This window comes from Solanum lycopersicum, chromosome 11, assembly GCF_036512215.1.
Source record: "Solanum lycopersicum chromosome 11, SLM_r2.1".
In the NCBI taxonomy this organism is placed as follows: domain Eukaryota; kingdom Viridiplantae; phylum Streptophyta; class Magnoliopsida; order Solanales; family Solanaceae; genus Solanum; species Solanum lycopersicum.
The window spans coordinates 32756342-32776574 of record NC_090810.1 but is presented as its reverse complement, the minus strand read 5'-3'; positions in this window follow the sequence as shown (position 1 = coordinate 32776574).

Below are 20233 nucleotides of genomic sequence, written 5' to 3'. Positions count from 1 at the left end.
AATACCCAACCGGGTAAATATTGCACATCTTTCACTAACTCATTCCTACCAACATCAAAATTGGATACACTACCCATAGACATTTGATTCAAAGCATCCGCAAAAACATTAAATTTTTCGAGGTAGTAAAGGAAACTAATATCATTATCTTTCAAAATCATTAACCACCTTCACTGTAAAGGATTTAACTCCTTTTTAGTCAACATATATTGGAGACTCTTATGATTAATGAACACATCTAGATGCACTCCATATAGATAGTGTCTCCATATCTTTAAGGAAAATGCAACGTCAACTAATTTAAGAGCATGAGTTGGGTAACTCTTCTCATGCACCTTGAGATTCCTAGAGCTGTATGCTATCACCTTACGATGTTTCATAAGGACACAGCCAAAACCTACTCGATAGGTATGACAATACACAACAAACCCTTCGATAGCCTCCGATAAAGTCATTACTGGAGCGGAGGTAAGCTTATTTTTCAAAATTTGAAAACCTCTTTCAGAAGTTTCAGGCCACTAAAAGTTATCTTTCTTTTAGGTTAAGGTTTTCAAAGAAGAAGCGATAGATGCAAACCCGTCAACAAATATCCTATAATATCTAGCTAAACACACGAAACTTCAAATGATTTTGGGAGTTAATGGTCTAGGACAATTATTAATCACCTGTATTTTCATTAGATCGACCTCTATACCCTGACATGAAGTATTCTCACCAATAAAACCAACCGATCTCAATATAATTTCAAACTTACTATATTTAGAAAATAGTTGATACCCCTCTAGGATTTGAAATACTTCCCTCGAATGACCATGTTTTAATCCTTAAATCTTGCAATATACCAAGATATCATCAATAAAGACAATAATACTGAACATCCTATTCATGAGGTCCATAAAAGTTGATGTGACATTAGTTTCACCAAAAGAAATGACTAGGAACTCATAATGACCATAACTTGTTTGGAAAATTGTTTTAGGAATGTAAACACCTCTCACTTAAACTTGGTTATACGCTAACCTCAAACTAATTTTTGAAAAATCACTCGCACCATAAATTTTACTTTAATGCTAGAATGATGATCTCTAAGGGTTATATCTAGCATCTAGTACGGGTTAAGGATTAAATCTCCAAAACCTCAACTCTTGAGTCAATTCCTGTAGTCAATGAGTTCCCATAAGGTTTTCCATAATATGTTCCTAGAGAATCAACTTTGGAATTAATCTCCTACCAGATATCCAACATATCTTCATTTCTCCTTATAGAATTGATCTATTAGAGCTTAAGAAATAGAAAGTGAATTTGAAAGACATTCTAAATAAGGGCTTTATCGATCGTAGTATTTCACCATGGGGTGCACTAGTGTTATTCCTTAAGAAGAATGATGGTTCTCTAAGAATGAGAATTGACAGTATGCAGTATAACAAGAACACAATCAAGAATAAGTATCCCTTTCCTAGGATTGATGACTTGTTCGACCATCATCAGGGTGCTAGAAAATCTCAATAATAGACTTCATATCAGGTTATCATTATCTTAGATTAAGAGATAGTGACATTCTAAATGCATCCTTCAGAAGTTGGTATGGTCATTATGAATTTGTAGTAAGGTAATTTGTGCTAACTGATGCTCCTACAGATTTCATGGATTTAATGAACTAAGTGTTCAAGATGTATCTGTGCTTTTTTTGTTAGTCTTTATTGATAATATACTCATGTATTCTAGTAATGATGAAGAAAATGTGACAAATTTAAGGGTTGTTTTGTGAACTCTCAAAGACTGCCAATTATTCATAAATTTAGCAAATGTGAGTTTCTGTTGCACTTAGTTTCCTTCTTTTGACATATAGTGTCAACTTAAGATTCGAGTTGATTCCCATGAAATTGTTGCACTAAAAAATGCCATATACCTTCATCTCCTATAGATATCAGATTTTTTCATGGTCTAGTAGGTATTACAAAAGGCTCGTGGAAGGATATTGATCCATATCCTATTTATGGATTAAGTTGACCGAGAAAAAGGCCAAGTATCAGTGGTCAGATGATTGTGAGAAAAACATTGAAGAATTAAAAATAAGTTTGACTATAACTCCTATTTTTAATGCCTTAATGGTCAAACAGTTATGTCATATATTGTCATACTTCCACATTCGTCCTAGATTGTGTGTTGATACAGCGAGGTAAGGTTATTTCTTATGCTTCTAGACAACTAAAGGTGCATGCGAAGAAATATCCGACATATGGCCTTGAGCTTGAATCATTTGTGTTTGCACCTATTATTTGGAGACATTACTTGTTTTGTGTTCAAACTGCAACATTTAGGCCTACGACAACACTCAATATGGACTACGTTTGTAAAGTGTTGCCTAAAATATTTTTGATTGAAGTGTTGCTCATTAATTGTATAAGCTACACATTGTAAGTGTTGTTCAAATATGATATAAACGAAAACACCTATTTACATATATGATCACACTTCTAAAATGTCATATTTTTATAATTGAAAAAACAACACCTTATGAGTGTTGACTTAAAATTTTTCACTAAGGTATTGTATTCCCTCCAATATTTTTAACTCTCCCTCCCATTTTTATTGGCCAAAAAAATAAACCTTAATAAAATAATAAAAGAACACCTTATCTTTCTCAGCTTTCCTGTTTGACACCTTCAATGAACATGGAATTCAACGAAGAAAAAGATGAGCACGACGAACAACTTTCTTGACTGAACAAAGTGAAGAGCTGGTGAAGAGAAGTGAAGAGTTGAGAATCAAATAGCTGAGCACACTCTTTTTCTTCTGCGATTTGTGAGAACAACAACCTGAAGAGTTGAAGTCATCGAAGAACTCAGCTGAAGAGTTGAAGATTTGAAGTCATTCATAGTTAAAGTCATCTCTCTGATAATGATTTCTTGAAGAGTAATTCAATTCTCTTTTCCGATGACTATTTCGTCAAGTAAGTACTAAAACTGTATTCATGTTAGTTGAACTAGTTATTTCTTTGTTTTGTATTTTGTGAAGAACTGGTTGTTTCCAAGATGATGAAATGAAGTTAAATAGTCTCTCTGTCATGATTTTCCGTCAAATTGCTCACTCAAGAAAAGGATTTCAGACTGCTTTTGATGGAATAGGGTTTAGCAGGTAACAACTTCTATTTTGAAAGTCTAAATTTTAGCTTTAGGGTTTGGATTCGTGTTTTTATGCAATATTTGGGAGTGTGGCTAGTATTATATTTTCATTGGTTGATTTTTGGCAGTGTAGCTCGTATTAGCCTTCCTATATAAACCTTTTTTCATTGTTGGGGTTGGAAAAAGGTTGGGGTTATTTGAGAAAAAACATTTAGAGAAGCTGAACGAAATTGTTAAATATATATATATATATATATATATATATATATATATATAAGCATATTAAAGGAAAAAAGAGTTCAATTTTGATAACAATATCAAATTTTCTAATTCGTTCCGCAGATCAGCTTTTCGATGATTTGTTTGAGTCCGAGATTTTGCCCGGAATTCTCATGTGTCATTAGTGTTTGACTTTCGTGGTGAAGATCGTTTCCCTACTCATCTCTTTCCAGTTCAGTGCCCGCAGAAAGGTAAAGTTGTTTTCCTCATAGTACTCTTTTTGTCTCTCTTTCTACTTTAAGATTTATATTGTGATCGTTGGTGTAATATTTCTTCAATGATTCAAGACTTTGTATTCACAGTTCTTATTCTCCTACTTGTCATTCAAAGTTTTTTTCTGTTGTTTTTTTCTCGATCGTCTCTTAGAATGTCGTTTAACTTGGCTTAAGAAAATTAGAAATTCAATGTTTACAAGCCGCATAAATTAATAGACGTAGATGACTAAACAATAAAAGGTTAGAGATATAGACTCCTTTAAGAGAGAGCAACTAGGATATACAATCCATGATCTCAGACTTCAGATCACAAATATGCACATTACAATGCTGAGGTATTAAAAGATAGATGGTTAATTGAAAACAGTGAGTTAAGAAGAAATAAACAAATGATTCAGATAATAAATGCTGACTCTGGATTATTCTATTATTTAAGGGTTGAAGTCTAAATGTTTGCTTTTTTCGTTGTATCTTAATCATTTTTGCTAGCCGATCGTTTCAGTAGGATCAGTTTTATAGTCCTTAAAGTTTTTTCATTCCAATTCTTCCTTCATTCTTGTTAATTGTCTATGCAATTGCCTGGAGGAAGCATCTAAAGAAAAAAGAAACATGTGAGCCTGATGCTTAGAGAGACTAGATGTCATCTTCTAGGCTTGATCCGAATAAGCACCTAAATTATATTATAAAGTGTATAATTTCATAATCCCAGTCTGCATATGTTGCATCTATTGGAAATGCCAAGGTATAGTATGATTTTCTAAAAAATAAATATCCTAATCAATGTTCATTATCATATTATACAATCAGTTTTGGTTATATTTACACACTTATCTTTCTTTTTATTCTTTGATCAAATTTTTAACCCAAACAACTTGTGCAGTAATTGAAGAAAAACTCTTATATTATATATTCTTCAGCTGAACTTCTTAAAACTGCGGAACACATGTTCCCAACAATTGTCTTAGGTAGATGTTGTGAGCTTGAATTGGAAATGAATGTGAAAGTACAAACTTATATACTAGCTACACTAACTGACCTACTTGTTCACATCTGTAACAAACTCATGTCAACATCTTTAGCTGCTTAGTATTTCGAGATTTTTGGTAGTCTTGAAGCACTCAAGTGTAGGACAGTAATATTTTCCTGTGTGGTTAATTCTAAGGTAACTTTAGGTCCCGGATATGTTGCCTCTCAATATTGAACTGATCATTTGACAAGTTCACAATATCAAGAAATTAGACTAACTCTGTCAATATTTCAAAATACACTGACTGAACTATGCTACTTTCGACCCTGAAGTTTACCTCCATTTTGAGTACATAGATCATGTTTGTTATTGATCGTTCCATTTCAAAGTTCCCTTTTGATAGGTAAACCTTATTTTCCTTTCAAGTTCATAGTTTAATTTGTTTTGCAGGTTCGTTTTCCCATGATTTGTTTGAGTTTGAGATTTTGCCTGAAATTCTCATATGTCGTTATTGTTCGAGTATTGCAGTAAAGATCGTCTCCTTGCTCTTCATTTTCCTGTTCACTTCTCGAAGAAAACTAATGTCATTTTCCTCATAGTACTCTTTTTGCATGTACATCTATTTTAAGAGTGATATTGTGATTTTAAGAAAGTTGTTCTGATGAGTTTGTATCTTTTTATTTGATTTATCTTTGTGTTAATGTTGATTCAATATGAGATATGTTTCTTAATTAGTTATTTTTGAGGATTTGATGCTTTAAATATTCGAGAATTTGTTCTTTTAGTTGTTATTCCCCTCCTTGTCATTCAATGTTTTATTTTGTTGTTTCTCTTCATGATCTTGCTCTTGGAAGTTTGAAGTAATGTCCTATAAAATGTAGTATATGTATTTCATTAAAAGTAGACTCACTCTATTAGATTAACAGTGCAGATTAATCTAGAGAAACTGAAATTGTTAGATGAACAATTCATATGAGTATTAAAAGTACATTGAGTTTTGGGTTTTATGAGAAATTTGTGAATGAGTATGAATTTGTGGAGGAAGTGGGTTGTTGCGAATTTGGGTATACTTGTTTAGTATTAAGTTCTCCAATTTGTGTGCAGTGATAAACTCAGCAGTTATCCCTCAATGCGATCCGATCTCACTCTTTCTCTCTTTCAATTCCTCTGCTCTAGTAGCAGTTGAAAATTTTGCATTTTCAGCACTAGCCACTAGTTTGATAGGATATTTTGTTAGCTTCCCGAAACAAGTTGCTAGTTCTCTCCATTTAATCTATGTCCATTACATAGAAATATGTACTTCAAACATATTTACTTTACCATAATCATGTTTGTTTCTTAAAAATGTTCCTCAAATGGAAATGTTTTCAACCATAATCGTTTTATTTTGACACTTAAAGACTGGAAACTATAGAGGAGAATATGAGACTACCTTTAAAATTAGCCATATACTTAACCTATGTCATTTTCCGATAAAAAATTTCAGAATTCAAACAAAATCGAGAATAAATTATGAGAGAAGCTAGACAATTGAACCTGTTTCTCCGTAGTATTTCTTAACCTTTATTAGTTCATTTAATTAAGTCTATCCTATTAATTTAATTTCATTCTTTATTCTGTCTATCCTATTAATTTTCTTATTTTTTCTTGGTAGTATAATTAACATTCAAAAACATTTGTGGGGGATTCAAGGTTTGAATTCGACTAGAACAAGTACCATGATTCGGTAAGAAACTTTTATCATCTCGTAAAGACTGATTCTGATAACTTACTTATGAACTTCAAAATATATTTGTGAAGTAGTAAATGATATAATGATTGTCACTGAAAGATCAAATATTGATATCTTCTTCTAGGAATTCAAATATCCCATCCAAGGATTGGATGGATTTAGCAAGGTACAACAGAGAGTATATTGATGGTGATGAATCATTCCTAGATTTTTCTTATGCTTATAGAGATCCTCAAGGAGAGGAGATTCAGTGTCCATGTGCAAAATATTGTAATATTTGTTGAACTCGAAGGAATGTAGTGTATGATTATCTAGTAGCCTATGGATTTGTTAAAGGCTATACCAGATGGATTAATCATATGGAATGAGATATCAGTTTTAATGTTGATGATGACATGGATTGCTCGCGTGATGATATTGATGGGTTATTGAATGATCAATTTAGAGATGTTGGATAGGATCAAGGAATTTATGATGATCCAAACAAATATTCCAATAAATTATATAACTTAGTTGAAGAGGCAAGCCATGAATTATATCCTTCTTGTATTACAGGATTCTCTAAATTATCATTCACATTTCATTTACATTTGTTGAAGTGTCTACATGGATGGAGCAATGAGTCATTCACTTATCTTTAGAGTTATTAAAAAAGGTCATTTCCGAGTAGAATATTCATCCATCTTATAATAAAACCAAGTCTAGGGTTAAGAATCTTGGTCTTGATTATGACAAAATTGATCCATGTCCCAATGATTGCATGTTGGTCAGGAATGATCATAAGGATGTTGAATTTTGTCATACTTGTGGATCTTCACGATATATTGATTCTCCTGAAGTTGATAGTGAGCTTGAGCATTCGAAAAAACAACATTGAGTGGACAAAGACATTGAGACACTTTCCATTAATTCCTAGACTCAGAATGCTACTTACGTTCTCAAAGACGGCAGATTCTTTGAGGTGTCATGAGGAGGAGCATTCCAAATATGGAAAGTTAAGACATCAAGCTGATTGTCTAGCATGGAAATATTATGATAGGTTGCATCCAGATTTTGCACTAGATTGTCGCAATGTGAGACTTTGTTTGTCAAGTGATGGATAACATCCATTTCGAACCATGAGTATATCACATAGCACATGGCCAATTATTTTGATGGTGTATAACTTTACATCTTGGATGTGCATGAAATCTGAATATTTTATACATTCTTTACTTATACCTGGGCCGAGATCACATGGAAATGACATTGATATTTACTTACAACCATTGATAGAAGTGTAAAAGTCATTGTGGTATTTTGAGGTTGAAACATATGATGTTTAAGGAAATCAAACTTTTCAAATGCCGGTAGCTCTTATGTGGACTATGAATGCCTTTCCATCATATGCTATATTATGTTGTTGGAGTACAAATGTAATGTTTTCTTGCCCTTTTTGTAACTATGACACTAATTCTCGCTATCTTAAACATAATTGGAAAATATGTTATATGTCATCCTGTTTTTCTACCCATGGATTATCCATAGAGATCTAACAAAAGATCTTTCAATGATAAAACTGAATTCACGCCTCCTCCACCCTTTTTTAAAAGAACCAATGTGTTTAATAACTTACAGGACGTTTAAATTGTGTTTGGAAAGAAGGGAAAGAGATCAAATGATGGCCCATGGAAAAAAAGGTCAATTTTTAAATTACCTTATTAGAAGCACAATTTGTTACGTCATAACCATGATGTAATGCACATAGAGAAGAACATAGTTGATAGCATACTTGGAGCTCTTTTGGATATTTTTGGCAAAAGAAAGGATCATGCAAAAGAACGATATGATTTGAAAGATATGGGAATCAGAAAGAACCTTCATCCAAAAGATATTAAAGACAGTAAGAGAACAAAGTTTTCAAAAGCATGCTTGTCAATGACAAATGGAGAGAACTCAATTTTTGTGGAGTTTTAAAGATAGCCAAGCTACCTGATGGTAGTGCCTCAAATATATCTAGGTTTGTGCACATGTATGAATGAAGATTTTCTAATTACAAAACACATGATGCTCTTTTGATGTTACATTACTTGCTTCCAATACCAATCAAAGGCATTCTTCGTGATCATGTGGATATTTCGTTGATTCGTGTTTCTTCCTTGTTCCGTCGTTTGTATCAAAAAGTAATCACACTGGAGTAATTGGATTGATTAGAAGTTGAGATCATAGAAACAATTAATCTGTATGAATGAATTTTTCCTCCTTCATTTTTTGATATAATGATTCATTTGCCTATTCATTCAGACAATGAAGTGATATTAGGAGGTCCATTTCAAAATCGATGGATGTATTCAACTAAAAGAGAAATGGGTAAATTCAAATCATATATTCGCAACAGAAGTTTTCCAGAAGGTTGCATACAAGATAAACGAGGGGGAATAGATTGTATGAATTTATTCTCTAAATATCTGCATAAGGGTGTGCATACCGGATTTAACGTATGAGCCAAAAACAATGATGAATGTGACTCAAACGATTTAGAAAATTTTGATTTTGTTTCCTAACAAAGGCATTCCATTAGGAGCAAAGAAGGCTAATCCAATCATTTTATATGAAAAATCAGTAAGTCAGGCGCATGCATACTTATTGGGAAATTGTGACGAGGTTCAAGAATATATTAGCTAGGTACCTTAATTTGTATGTAGTATTGTTTTTGTATAATTAGTTTTTCACTTATTTTTGTTATAATTTTGACAAAAAAAATGCATACTGTATAGAGAGCATGAACAAGAGGTTAATAACGAGCCACAAAGATCTAAATGGAGCAAGGCCAGGAATCACTTTCAAAACTTCTCTCAACGGTTTGAAACACGTGTTTTGCAAGAGGATGTGCCTGATTTTCTAAAACAATTGTCTAGAGGACCAAATTCAGTTGCAAAAAGATATTCTGGGTATCTAATCAATGGATATAGGTTCCATGTAAAGTAACTACAACCTTTGCAAGCTCAAAGGATAAAAATCCGATTGCTAAAGATTTGACTTATTATGGAAGAATTGTTGATATTGTTGAATTAGACTATTCTGGTCATTGTAAGGTTGTTCTATTTAAGTGATATTGGTATGATGTTGAAAATTATGCTTATGATCTTACTTATGTCCATTTTAACAAGAGATGCTCTCAGGAAGAGCTTTTTGTGCTTTGATTTCAAGTACCCTAATGCTTTTATATGCAAGATCCATATGATCAAGATAAACATTATGTTATGAAGAGTGTCCGAGAGACTTGTTTAACATGGGTGATGAAGTTGAATCTAATCTTCCACAAAGTTATGAAAACGAGCCATATGAACATTTGATGGGACCATCTATACAAAAAGATATTGGTGAAGTAGTGTTAACAAGGACTAATGTGCCAGAAAAAATTATTAATGGTCCTTCAAAATATTTTTTAATCAACAACATGTAGTAGAGTCTGAAGAGGAGTTTGAAGATGAGTCTATAGAGGAGTCTAAAGATGAGTTGGAAGAGTAGTTTGAATACGAGTCGGAAAATGAGTATGGAGATGAGTCTGAAGATGATCTTGAAGAAGAGTTTGAAGATGACGCACCGTGAGTGTCATTATTTTTGTGATGATTATATAGTGGTCGCTTACTGTTTTGCAATTTAATTATTTTTTTCCTACAAACACTTTAAGATATCTAATATTTGGAATTGAAGATTAGATCTCTTCAATGTTTAAGTATTATGTTGTCTTTTTTTGTATGCCTAATTGATGTTTGGTCAAAAATTTCTGTTAGAATCTTGTCATATTTTTAAATTACTAAGGAACCCGTTGGCGTACCAGAATATTTTTTATTTGGCTATTATTTATTTAAATTCTTATGTGTTTCTATTTATTTCCAGGCAGTGGGCATTACATGCAGAACACTGAACTCTACAGTTTGAAGTTGCTCCTTGTTGTTTATGTCTCGAGTTTCTCACTCCGAGGGAGGTACATCTCTTTACTTATAATTTTTCCTTATTTGTGAGAACAAGAGGTGTTGTGCGTTGTTGTGACTGAAATAAAGAGCTGCTAAATTAGTATCAGTTTCTAAGTTTATATGAATGTATCCATTTTTTAAAAGTTAATTGAGTGCCCTTATAGTTTGTTCAAGATGAATGACTTATATTAAATGGATGTAATGTGCAATAGTAACATTCTGGAAAATCATATGTCCAATGAAGAGCCATTATACCCTAAGATTATCCTATTAGGGGTACATATGCACCCCAATGCCCAATATTGAGAAATATTGGGCATCAAATAGAAAAATTGGCTAAGATATATTAGCTAATTTTCTATATACGAATAATTAAATATACTTTTTGGACGTTCATACCGCAATCCAAGATTGTTGTTCAATAAATGTACCTTCAATGAAGACCCTAAACTAAAATTCTTTTTACTTTAACTCACAAAAAGGTATGAGGCATCCAAGTGTCAAGCCTAGATACCATGTCATATGATCAATTAAAATGATAATGTAGAGTAAGCAGTGCCATAGGACATAGTGAGGATCCTTGGGACAATAAGTAAATATTGCAAAAGGAACTATGAATAATAGTTAGTTAGGAAAGTACAACCAACCCATGTGCAAGACATGTGAAGAACCACCAAAGGAGGGGACCACGCACACCGAATTCGGTTATGGTAGTTGAAGGTACATATAGTGCATAAGGGACCTCTCTATGGGGTATAACTTCATATCCAATTTTAGACTCGAACCTACTTCCCCCAAATATCTAACTAACCTAGGACTAACCAAAATGGACCAATTAGTGCACTCGACAATCTAGGACCAAAACTGGGTTGACACTAACCTAGTACTAGTTAAAGAGACAACCTAGTACCTAACCTTAGATGGTTCAAAGAGTTAGTTAAGGTCCTAAAAACTTAAGGATACTTTAGTAAGTACCCTAGGATAATTAATTAATTAATTTACCATCTTAATTAATTAATATAAAGGTTGAAAATGGAAATCACAAAGAAGTTTCAAGATTTTGGTTAAAACAAGAAAAAGACAACATACTACCTAACCTAGGATGGTTCAAAGGATTGGTTATGGTCCTAACGAATTAATGGTATTTTAGTAATTACCTTAGGTAAACTAATTAATTTAATTTAGAAATTTTATTAATTAGTTTAAATGATCAAAAGGAAATTCTTACACTAACCTAGTACAACTCAAAGTACATCCTTGTACTTAACCTAGGATGGTCTAAAAGGGTCAATTTTGTTTCCAATGACTTAGGGGTACTTTAGTACTTAACTTAGGTACCTAAATTGATTAAGTTAAGGATTTAATTAATTAATATAATGTAAAAATGTTGACCAAAACCATAGTCAACACCAATTTCCTGATTTGACTAAGTGTTATGTTCTCCTATGCTTATTAGTTTATTAAATTAAAATATTAAACATAGGCTTTATAATTCGATATCAGTTATTAAACCTAAAAATCATGTTCAAACTCATAGAAAAGGCGACGCAAAAAAAAAGCAAGCAACGAACGAAAGAAAAACAGAAAAAGTTAGTCGAATTCTCTAAGGCGATTTCAAGGTTTTGTTTAAGGTGGTATTCATATATGAAGTTCTACATAAGGTATGGTTTTATATCATGGACTTTTTTATACAAGAGAACTTTCTTTCAAATGATTCAAAGATCTTGAAAACTAGGGTTGTTTTCTGTCATTCTTGTCGATCTCCTTTACCTAGTATCCTTGTTACGATTTCAATGTTGAATAGTTAGAAATCATGTTTTTGTTATGTGGTTCTGGCTGATATTAATGTTTATTTGATTAAATAATGATTGAATGAATCTATTACTTGGACTCGTTTGATGCTAAGTGTTATTGTGTGGATTAAAAGAATGATACTTTGTTAAAGATATGTCCGAAATTGTTATGTATGAAGATGTTATTGTATGTTGTTCATTCTTACTATCAATATGATGTAATAAAGATGATATATTTATCAAAGGCTAATATTATGTTGTCTAAGATGTTTAATAAAACATTATGCGTAATGTTATGTTATAAGGTTAGCTAAAATGGATATCCGCAAAATCATAATTTGAGTGAATATTTGCCTTATGTATATAAAATGGCTAACAAAAACATTTTTCAAAACTTAAATGGGAATTGTCTATAATGTTATCTCTAAATAAGTAAAAGACTCTCTAATGTATAATGTATAAAAACTTAAGCATGTTGCACATGAAAATTGGCTTATGCCAACAAATATGGTTATGAAATCTATGCCCAATATTTATGCCAATACTAATCGTATGTAAATAATATGGCTAACAAAAACATTGTTCAAAATTTAAATGGGAATGGATATAATTTTATCTCTAAGTAAGTAAAAGATTGCCTAATGTATAATCTATAAAAACTTAAGCATGTTGCACATGAAAATTGGCTTATGCCAACAAATATGGTTATGAAATCTGTGCCCAATTGTTTATGTCAATACTAATCGTATGCCAATAAAATGACTATCGCTACATTTTCTAAAAGTGATGTATATAAATGACTATAATATTATGTTAAAATAATTAAGAGATTTGCTAATGGTTCATACGTATTAAATTTAAATATGAACATACGTAGAATTGGCATATGCCACCAAAAATGATTATGTAGTTTAATATTAAAAGGTTGAGGCCCATACAAATCATATGACAATCTTGTGTAGATAGAGTATCAAATTATAATATAAGCACTTATAAACTAATTCAATGAACCCATAATCAAGGGTATGCTACTCATTGGGACAACTCCTAACATGCTTTAAAAGAATGACATATGAACTCATTAAACCCACTGAATTAAGTGTTCATTGTCCATAAACGATGATATGAATCTACTACACTAAAGTAAGTAAGTTACGTGAGTTATAACATAATTAAAGGGGCATAAAGTAAGTAAGTAACCAGAATGGGGTGTTAAAGGAAGTGAGACAAGTCTCACTTACACCTAAGCTACTATGTTTAAAGAATACTTACATACGAAGGTGTTAGAGAGTGTGAGAAAGTCTCATTAACAACAAAGGATGATATGTAAGGAAAATTCACATTTCATTAATGTAATGTAAGGATAAATTTCATCAATAGAGTAAGTAAATCCCAACCTATAAGCAAGCCTCCATAATGCTTGAGTCAATACTAGAAGATAAAGAAGAAATCAACATTCACGTAAAAGAGATGAGTAATTATAAAAATTAAATGTGCTAATGATAATGAATGTGGAGACAATATTATAAGAGGCTAATCTGAAAGATGAGAGCAATCTCAAATGAGCCTAAGTAAATGTTACCAAAACGTACTCACCTATGAGAGTGCAAAGCTAATGGAGAGACCAGTCTCTACACTCTAATGAAAGTAATAAGACTGGTGTATACTTAATACTAATTATGAGATGAGAAATCATCTATTGAGATATGATGTCCTCATACTAGAAGCAAGCTTCCATGACTTATGAGTAGAATCAAATGGAACTTTATACTGAGCATTGATAGGCTTCATATGAGCGGTGATGCCTTCTTTCAGGAAGGGACGAGGTTCACCTATCTCTCATGAGATGAGACTGTTTGGCATGCAATGTATGGGTCTCCTTATATCTCCTAGTCTTCGAACCAATGCTGCCAATATAAGGATCTGGCGGGGTTCAATTCCTATGTATGCCAGCATGTTTTTGGTCACTTTTGCCAGTGATTCCACCTATTTTTTGTGTGGTGTAGACACTTGATTTAATGATGCTCATAGGATTTATGTTGGTTAGGGTTGTATTTCCTCAATGTATGAAAGATAATAAAATGAACGATATCGAAGGTGTTAGTGCAAGACAATCAGGAGGTGAAATCAGATTCAGGTAATGACATTAGGTGATTCTTGGTCATTGCACTTCATGATACCGATGAGAGTCTTAAACTTCATCCTAGGTATACCGGTTTCTTACATCAGCCTACGAATGAATTGAATGAATAGTGTGAAGTACGAATGAACAAATGAAGTAGAGTCTGTGTTTGCTAAAGAAGACCTTCGGGTTGAGGACCCATATGTTGGGTCCTCACTTGAGATATCTTATGATATTCAACGATTTCAAAGTCTCATGTATATGAAATGTATAATATATAAAACATTGAAGTAATGAAATTAATGGCATGACCAATAGAGAATTGCTTATGAAAGGTAATAAATATATAGTGTAAAGAATGACTCACTATAAGGTAGGGAAATCATTCCTTAGTCCTTCGATTACATCCATCTATTCATTATGGGTATTGGACTACAATAAATCATTTCACATTTAATAAAAACATAGCTACAAAGGAGTTATTGAACTACACCATAACAAGAAGAAAAAAACTGAAAAACAATCTAAGTGTACAAAGAGAATCTCTCGGCCTAAGAGGATCAAAATCTCAAATGTTCACCAGAGTTGTTATATAATTATGTTGATGATACTAATATATTGTAATCATATATAAAATGAGTTCCGTGCTTTGAATGCTTTAAAACACATCATATTCATACCACAATTCACATCCATTGAATTGAGAAAGTCTAGTGACTAGACTTTCCTTAAATAGCATGTCGTTTAGGAAGAGATTTCATTGATGATGCATAGCTTTATGTGTATGTGTTCATACACCCATACTTAGTACGAGTGGTTTAATACCCCCCTACTATTTACTATTTTTATAAGTACAGGTGAGATGACAGGGTGACAACACTTTCAGCGGTTTGGACTTCAGCGTTTCTCAAAACCATTTGTAGGTCCTCATGATTTCGAGGATGCTAGAGACTTAGTCTAGCCTTAGTGTTTAGACATAGCTAGTGGTTGTTGTCCCTAGCGTTTCTTTTGCACCTTCATTTCAAAGCTTTGTAATAAGGCCATGTTTGGCGAATTATTTATGATATATTCATCTTCATTTTCGAATTGATTCTTTATATTAGATGGTTGTCCTCTTATGTTGAACTTAGAATATGATGTATCTAGTTAATATTTATATGAAGTCTATGTAGAGTTCATACATATAAAAAGTTCTAAATTTTCTGCAAATTTAACAAGATGAATGTGATGAATGTAAGATGAGGCTTGTCAGTGACCTCTGAGAGGTCAACGACGCCGATTGCTATCCGGATTCCACAATCCGGGTCGTGAAAGCAATTGACTGTGGGAATACTTTGTTGGATGTAATGTGCAAATCAATGTAAGTAGCTGTTAGAACTTTTTTATATTTGAAATTTTGAAGAATAGTGGTCCGTCATATGCTTGGATATGATCTAGCACAGCAAGGAACAAGAAATAAAATGGAATTATTAGTTGAAATACATCTAATATGTGTGCCGACTACCATATTTTTCACTACCCTGCTGGTCAAAACGAATATAAAAACACTTGTGTCATTTATTTTTTATTCCTTACATAACTTATCACTATTATACTAATATATAGGAATTTCAACTCCCTTACTCAAATTGTATACCAAGTAAGATTCTTTCCTTAACTTTAAGATTTACAATTCAGAAATTTTTTAATATATCACAAAACATACTTGCAGTTCATATGTAAGTAGACCAAAGGCATTTTGAATAAAATTTACCATCAGAAAGAAGTACTTACGTTTTCATTTTAATAGGCTTCAGATTTTGAATAGGAACATGTACATTATAAAGCCATGATAGGCTGCCGCAATTTTAAAAAGGTCTAGGCAACATAAATTTATAGTATTTCAATTCGGAGTAATACCACTGGCTTCTCAGCTAAAAGTTCAGATCCAGAAGTTATCTTTATTAGAGGATTGTACAAAATATTATGTAGTGTATGTTGTAAAGTTCCTTTATCAGTGTGGTTTAACATATGTTTACTTCATCAATAGAATTCCAAATAGTGTTGCCTATAGTAATCTATTATCATTATATCAAAGTTATATTGCTTCTACCTTTTTAACTTAAAGATGCTTATTATTTTGTAGGTTTACTGACTACAGGGAAAGAAATCAAAGAGTTTAAATCAAAACGAGAAGAAAGAACCAATCAGCAATATTAACGAAGAAGGGTTGGAATCCAAACAAAGATCAATGTCCATTGAAGAATCTAGATATGCTATACATATCAAGTGCTGAATTTGTCAACACATTTCAGGTTAAAAGAGAACATGTTGCAAACGAACGCAATAAAAAAGATTAAAAAGAGAACGCCTCAATAGCGCATGAAAGAAAGAATTCTGAGGATTTCATCAAACCACAAGGAAAGAGTAATTTGTACCCAAAAAAATTACAGATTCAATAATCTTCTAGGGAAGAACTTAGTACTTCACATGTGATTGCAGGGAAAGGACATAATAAATCGAGGTTGATTCAGGCTGGAGAGTCCATTAAAGTGAAGGGACTTAAACTTCCTATGCAGAACTTTGGGTTCCAATGTCGTACAAGGAAGGTGTTACTGATTGTGTACATATGACTGCAACAACATTAGGTAATGAACAGAAACAATATGATAATTAGGATCTACTAATGTTCAAATAGGTGAAGAGGAAGTTGGTCCTGCCGCCCACAACTGTTGATAAGTTTCTGAGAAAAAAACAACAAGATGATGTTGATAAGGATCTTCCAAACATAAAACAAGTAATGAAAAAGTCAGTCATACTAGGTACTATTATTGATCAGGTCATAAAACAACATGGGATAGTCATAGGTGATTACAGAAAACATGTAAACCACATAAAAGAGGATGTCGAGTGTGTGCATACTCCTAATTCTATTCATGACCTAATAAAGGATTGGATAATCTAGAGGATCAAGAAAAAATCGACAAGGATGAGTGTGCTATAAACAAGGAAGATGACATTTATTGTAGTGCAAAATTTATGCTTTTAATCTTGTAAGATTTATTAATCATTATAAAAGAAAAATCTTAACTCGTTGTTGTTATATCAATCTAGGTTAATCAAAGCAAAAAATGTTTCGAGGAAAACCAGCATGTAAGAATATTCATGCAAGAAATTTTGAAGAAAAGGAGGAGGTGATAGTTTAATATTCTTACATGTTTAATCAACAAGCTGAACTTCAAAATAGTCAAAATTCCGGAAAATAATTGATAATGCCTTCATGGCAGTGTTTGGAAAAGAACAGCCTGGATGACTTAGGTGCTATGGAAAATTAGTTACAACAAGTTCTCTGAAAGAAGATGAGGAAATTAACACGATAAAACAAAAACATGCTAACGAAATAAGTTCTGTGAAGGAAGAAATCAATGAAAAAATGAATGAAAAGAAAGATGAAATGCGCCGTTTTTTAGTCATTTATTGTAAAACAACCGTGGGTTAAATGTTCAAGATATACAAGGGGTTGTTGGATCTAACCTTGTTTCACCTGTTGATGCAAGTAGCGCACAAGCTTTAAGAGTCTAGCATATTCCAAATTCTTTAGGGTCAACTCATGATTCAATTCTTCAAAATGTTTTTTTTTGTTCTTTAGTCTTTCTCTCTCTCTGTCTCTCTTCCTAATTGAAGTATCAAATTATGAAGATAATTTTCTTAATCTTCTTGGTTGTTGGTTGATCTTGCACAACAAGATCATTATAGTTAATTTGTGTGTGCAGTTGTGGTTGATTTGTGTGTGTAGTTGTGGCTACAACTTCATTGTTAGAATCTTTTGTGTGCAGGTATAAAATCATTGTACATGTTTTAGAATCAGTTTATATAGTGATGGAAATCTGGATATTGTTGATAAAACAACATCTTGTAAATTCTATTAGAAAAAGTTTCAGGATTTTTTAACACAACATCTAGTGCAACTTTTCTTTGTTAAGATACAATGGATAACTATATTACATGTATACATATCCTTATGTTTATACAACTGCAACCTATATAACTTTCTTATAATGGCTCTTTTTGATAAATTTTACATAGAGGTCTATCCTGCTTGAGTCACACTCAAGAAGGAAAGCATTTCAACCTTCTTCTGACATGCTCTTCACAAATTTCACTAGATTCTGCCAATTTTCTTAGTCAAACAACCGTTTGTTCATTCGCAAGAATGTAAAAGCACTCAATCCATTACCAGAATCTCACATGTTTTTTGCCAAAAATTGAGAAAATGCTCATCCATCATACCTTTTATATAAAATTTTCTCATGCAAGTTCTGCATGAGAAATTCGGGCAATTTACCTTGAAGTAGTGGTAGCAGGGGCAATAAGGTTATGCCGATTGTTAGTGTGATCAATCTCATGTTGAGCATAAGTCAAGTTCTGGTAACCCCTTCCTGCAAGTTAGTGGTTTTCTCCTTACACCCCCCATCTTTACCTCCATTAACTTCACTAGTAAGACAAACACCAACATCAATAACATGGGGGTGAGTGGGTATTGGAACATCGAGTCCATACCTATGATCTTTTTATTTTTGTTGGTTTTGACTTGTTCTCTTTGCATAGTTAATTTATTTTGAGTGTCTAATAGAGATGAGTCATTTTTTTACTCTGGAAATAGTTGCGTTTCATGATCTGTTGCAATTCTACTATTGTCTTCCATAGCAGTATCCTTGACTGGATGTTCCTTCATATCTATGTTAGTATAAATATTATGTGTGTGAATTGTAGATAGCATACCTGGAAGTGCTGGTTCCTGTTGCATATTGTCATTGATTTCCTTTTGGTGAGGTGAGACAGGTCTCCATATGGTCTTAGCATGATGTTGTTCTTGCTGTCTTGTTTGCTTTCTTTTTTTGGGTCTGCTAGTGCTCTTCATGGTCAGCTGTTTTTGGGTCCTGGTTGGTTTGTCCTACATGTTTTTGGGTCATTGTTGATCTATTATGTTAATTTTTCTATGCGTTTTGTGACACTATGTTTTTCATTAATTAAGTCATACAGTGCACAATTCTTGTTGTTTCATCTATGATTTGGATTACAATCGTTTTATAAACAATGGTGTTTTAAAATGCTGAAGGCAGAAGTCCAGGAAAATACGTGAATGAAGAGAGTAAGTATTGGTGTTGTATGATTATCAGTTTTGTTCTTCTAAAATGTTGAAGCCATGAACTCTGAGAAAGTAAGTATTAGTATTGTTTAATAGTCAGCTTTGCTCTTCTAAAATTGTACAAATATATAAAGTGAATTATACGTGTTGATAGCTTAGCTCTTCTTATACTGAATTATTGGTGTTTTTTAATGCTAACTAATAAAAACTTTTTCAATCTGATTTTTTGGTTTTGATTGATAATTATATTTCATTTTAAATGTCTATAGGGGAATATAGGTGCTAAAAGTTGAAGGATCCCCACAGGATAATTTGATCGCATTGAAACTAAAGTTAATGATCAACGAAGAGTTTTTGAACTATTGAAAATGTTTGAATACTTTTTGAACTATTCACGTATATACATATATTAAAAATAATGCTTTATAAGTATTTGTATGTACACAAGACTATCTTAGTATGTTATATGATTCATTCTCCCTATGTGTGGGGGGGGGATGGTGTACTTCGGTACCTAGACCGTGTTGTGTGCCGAATGTAGATGACGTAAAAAGATAAATTATGGAAGAGGCACATGGTTCCTGATATATTATTCATCCGTATGACACAGAAATGTCTCCTAATCTATAAGAGGGCTATTTGTGGAATAGTTTGAAAAATGATATAGCGCAATTTGTGGATAAATATTCAAATATTAAAGAAGTAAAGGACGAACATCAAAGGCCGAGAGGATTAATTGAAGATATACTTATTCTTACTTGGAAATGGGAAGATAATAATATGGATTTCATGGATAATAATATACCATGAAATCGTCTTTTGGATAATCTTTAATTCTAACACCCAATCGGGCCAATCTATGCATATCTTTCACTAACTCTTTCTTACCAACATCAACTTAGGATACACTACC